At 43.9% G+C, this 4,609-nt stretch overlaps 1 protein-coding gene across 2 annotated transcripts in view; it reads left to right on the top strand.

The window, feature by feature from the left end:
• Positions 1 to 444: 444 nt before the first annotated feature.
• Positions 445 to 4,609, top strand: part of TNFRSF17 (TNF receptor superfamily member 17) — a 21,697-nt gene continuing 17,532 nt past the window's right edge. For both annotated transcript variants that reach the window (XM_060172954.1, XM_016193194.2), the window contains exon 1: positions 445 to 562. The gene's annotated coding sequence lies outside the window, so the exon portion shown is untranslated. The remainder of the gene's footprint in view (positions 563 to 4,609) is intronic.

Below are 4,609 nucleotides of genomic sequence, written 5' to 3'. Positions count from 1 at the left end.
TTATTCCCTTTTGTTGCCCTTGTTGTTTTATTGTTGTAGTTATTATTGTTGTTGTTGTTGGGTAGGACAGAGAGAAATGGAGAGAGGGAGGGGAAGACAGAGAGGAGGAGAGAAAGATAGACACCTGCAGACCTGCTTCACCGCCTGTGAAGCGACTCCTCTGCAGGTGGGGAGCTGGGGTTCAAACCGGGATCCTTATGCCAGTCCTTGTGCTTTGCGCTACCTGAGCTTAGCCCGCTACACTACAGCCCGACTCCCTCTTATATACATTTTATGTAACTAGTATGACCTTTCTGAGCCTCACTTTCCTTACCTGTGAAGTGAGGTGTAATGATATTGATAGTGCTTTCCATTTATTCTTTAATGTAAACATATCTTGATTTTATTTATGGCACATGTGTATGCCAATATTTCAGTATTTAGTTTATTTTAATGACAGGGATACAGAGGAGGATGATGATGAAGATGCAGACACCACAGCCCCAATACCTCCTCCAGTGCAGTGGCACTCCTGTGTGATATGCTGGGGACTCGAACCTGGGCTGTCCACATAGTAAAACAGGTGAGCTATATTTTCAGTCCCTGCCCCACTTATTTATCTTGTGCAATTTATTTTAATATATTATTATTATTATTAATTTTTACCAAACACTTCTCAGTTCTGATGTATGGTGGCGCCAGGGACTGAACCTTGGAGCTATGAGCCTCAAACATAATAGTTTGCATAACTATTATGGTATCTCTCCCACCCTCCCTTTACTTATCTTAAATAAATAAGGATCAAGAACGAGAGACACAGCATAATGGTTATGCAGAAAAGAGGTTCATGCCTGAAGCTTCTAAGTTACAGGTTCTAGCCCCCTCACCACCATAAGCCACAGATCAGCAGTGCTCTGGTATCTCTTTCTGCATCTTTCTGTATCTCTTTAATTGAAATAAAACAAATAAATGTCAAACTTAAATATATATAAAATATTATTAGTGATTTAATAATGACTTACAGGATTGTAAGATTACAGCGGAATAGTTCCATACTGTACCACTACCATAGATCTGTGCCCCTTACCCTCTTTCTGGTCTTGCTCTGCCCCCTGAAGATAGCCACCATAGTTTTCACAAAGTATTTTTTTAAATTTTTTATATTTATTTATTTTCCCTTTTGTTGCCCTTGTTGTTCTTTATTGTTGCTGTAGTTATTATTTTGTTGTTATTGATATCGCTGTTGTTGGATAGGACAGAGAGAAATGGAGAGAGGAGGGGAAGACAGAAAGGGAGAGAGAAAGACAGACACCTGCAGACCTGCTTCACCGCCTGTGAAGCGACTCCCCTGCAGGTGGGGAGCCGGATGCTCGAACCAGGATCCTTTCGCCGGCCCTTGCGCTTCGTGCCACGTGTGCTAGTTTTCACAAAGTCTTAGAGACACTCTGTCCACTTTTTTCCCCCCTTTAAACAAGTTCATGTGTTTCAGTTCATTATATGGCACATTAGTTGTCCTTCAGAGCACTGTAGGTCCAAAATTAAAAATCTTGCTAAGGTCTGCAGGTGTCTATCTTTCTCTCCCCCTCTCTGTCTTCCCCTCCTCTCTCCATTTCTCTCTGTCCTATGCAACAACGACGACATCAATAACAACAACAGTAATAACTATGACAATAAAGCAGCAAGGACAACAAAAGGGAATAAATAAATATATTAAAAATACTGCAGCTGAGGAAATAGCTCAACTGGGGAATTCCTGAGGTGCCCAGTTTGAAGCCCAGCACTACATGCACTACAGTGGTGCTTTGGGTTCTCTCACTGCTCTTTCCTCTTCCTCTGCCTCATGTGACATTAACTGTCTCTCTGTCTCGTGATAAATAAAATAAATCTCTTTTTAAAAATGGCTCGGGACTCACCACTCACCAATAAGTTACTCCATTTCTTCCAGTCACTTGGTCACTTGCCAGACCCAGACTCATTACCTGAGGGCTTTCTGACAGGCAGCGGAAGGCCTTTCTACTAGATAACTAACTCCATCAAATTGCTCAATACTTGTTTTTACTGCTGCTGGCTGGGGAATGTCACTATTTTAACAAAGGAATATACACTACTAAAGTAGCTGAGTTCTCTGGGAAGTTCAGCCCTGCCTTCAAATGTTACACTTTCTCCTGGGATCTAGGAGGTCAGAAGAAAGCCAGGCCAGCCTCCTTGCTCTCCACCACCTCTGCCATCTGCTTATGTCTCCTATTCTCTGCCAAGTGTAACACTAAAAGCCTTCCCCAGGATCCCAGTGAAACTTAACAGAAGTGTCACCGTCCGTCTACTGGGACTGCTGGAACATTCAGAACATCAGAGCCTCAGTGGCTGAGACACCATGGGGACCTGTTGCTCTTACTCCTGAAAATAGAGAGAAATTGAGAAGGAAAGGGAAGGGGAAGGGGCTGAGTGGTGTGGTGCACCTGGTTAAGTACACACACTATAGTGTGCAAGGACCCAGGTTTAAACCCCTGGTCCCCACCTACAGGGGGAAAGCTTCTTAAGTGATGAAGCAGGGCTGCAGGTATATCCCCCTTCAATCTCAATTTCTCTCTGTCTTTAATAAATTTAAAGAAATATATTTAAAAAATATTTTTATTTATTTATTCCCTTTTGTTGCCCTTGTTTTTTTATTATTATTCTTGTAGCTATTGTCGTTGTTGGATAGGACAGAGAGAAATGGAGAGAGGAGGGGAAGACAGAGGGGGGAGAGAAAGATAGACACCTGCAGACCTGCTTCACTGCTTGTGAAGTGACTCCCCTGCAGGTGGGGAGCCAGGGGCTTGAGCAGGGATCCTTACACCGGTCTTTGCACTTTGCGCCACCGGCGCTTAACCTCTTGTGCTACCGCCCGACCTCCAAAGAAATATATTTTCAGAGACAGGTTGGGAGTATGGATTGACCTGTCAATGACCATGTTCAGTGGGGAAGCAATTACAAAAGCCAGACCTTCAACCTTCTGCATCCCACAATGACCTTGGGGCCATACCCCCAGAGGGATAAAGAATAGGAAAGCTATCAGGGGAGGGGGTGGGACATGGAGGTCTGGTGGTGGAAATTCTGTGAAGTTATACCCCTCTTATCTTATGGTTTTGTCAATGTTTCCTTTTTATAAATAAAAAGTTAAAAAAAAAGAAATACTTATTTTTTTAAAAAAAAGATAAGAAAAGGGAAGACTGTGAGGGAGAGGGAAAGAGAAACACCTATAACACTACTTCACCACTCATGAAGCTCCCTCCCTGCATGAGGGGCCAGGGAGGGGACCAGCAGCTTGAACCAGGGTCTCTGTGCATTAAATCATGTGCACTCAACCAGGTCTGTCACTGCCCAGTCTATTTGTTTCAAATCAGAGCACTGCTCAGTCCTGGCTTTTGGTGGTGGCAGGGATTGAACCTTGTCTGTCTTTCTCTCCCCCTCTCTGTCTTCCCCTCCTCTCTCCATTTCTCTCTGTCCTATCCAATGACAGTGACAGCAATAACAATAATGATAACAACAACAATAAACAACAAGGGGAACAAAAGGGGAAAAAATAGCCTCCAGGAGCAGTGGATTCATAGGACAGGCACTGAGCCCCAGCAATAACCCTGGAGGCAAAGAGAGAGAGAGAGATAGTGAGAAAGAAGGAGAAAACTATTTATGGTAGTTATCTTTACAGGGGGTGGTGAGGGGTATAGGAAAATCCACAGAACTTTGGTGGTAGGTGTGGTGTGAAACTGTTCCCTCATAATCGTATACTCTTGTTGGCTATTATTAGTAAATGTCTTCTTCTTCTTCTAGCGTTTGCCCTTCTTCCGTAGCCAGTCAACAGCGTCAAATAACAGTAAATGGGAGTCGGGCAGTAGCACAGCGGGTTAAGAACAGGTGGCACAAAGCATAAGGACCAGAGTAAGGATCCCGGTTTGAGCCCCCGGCTCCCCACCTGCAGGGGAGTCGCTTCACAAGCAGTGAAGCTGGTCTGCAGGTGTCTTATCTTTTTTATCCCCCTCTCTGTCTTCCCCTCCTCTCTCCATTTCTCTCTGTCCTATCCAACAATGATGATATCAATAACAACAGTAATAATAATAACTACAACAATAAAAAACAATAAGGGCAACAAAAGAGAATATTTTTTAAAAATTGTAAAAATAAGGGCGGGGGCAGATAGCATAATGGTTATGCAAAGAGGCTCTCATGCCTGAGGCTCCGCAGTCCCAGGTTCAATCCCCCCGCACCACCATAAGCCAGAGCTGAGCAGGGCTCTGGTGTTTCTCTCTGTGTCTTTCTCTGCATCTCTCTCAAAAATAAAATAAATGAAAGACTTTTAAAAAAATTGTAAAAATAAAGTGCTTTACACTATAATTTGCACAAATTCAAAGTGGAAGATTTTAGCTGGTGATATGCTCTGTGAGTTGGAGGCCTGGTGCCAGGCTCTGAGGAGTGCAGTGGGCATCTGGGCATGGGGCTGGCTGGGCCACCGGGGGTCCATGGCAGACACGTGTCACAGAGACCCCAGTAGGGACTCACTAGCAATGTGGAGTGAATAAAGAAAATGAGAAGCTTAATGCAGAAAAGTCATCAGAAACAGAAGCTGACTTTCTAATCTCTGCCAGCCCATGCC

The sequence above is a fragment of the Erinaceus europaeus genome, chromosome 15 (genome assembly GCF_950295315.1).
Source record: "Erinaceus europaeus chromosome 15, mEriEur2.1, whole genome shotgun sequence".
Lineage (NCBI taxonomy): Eukaryota > Metazoa > Chordata > Mammalia > Eulipotyphla > Erinaceidae > Erinaceus > Erinaceus europaeus.
This window is presented reverse-complemented; position numbering and strand designations above follow the sequence as displayed.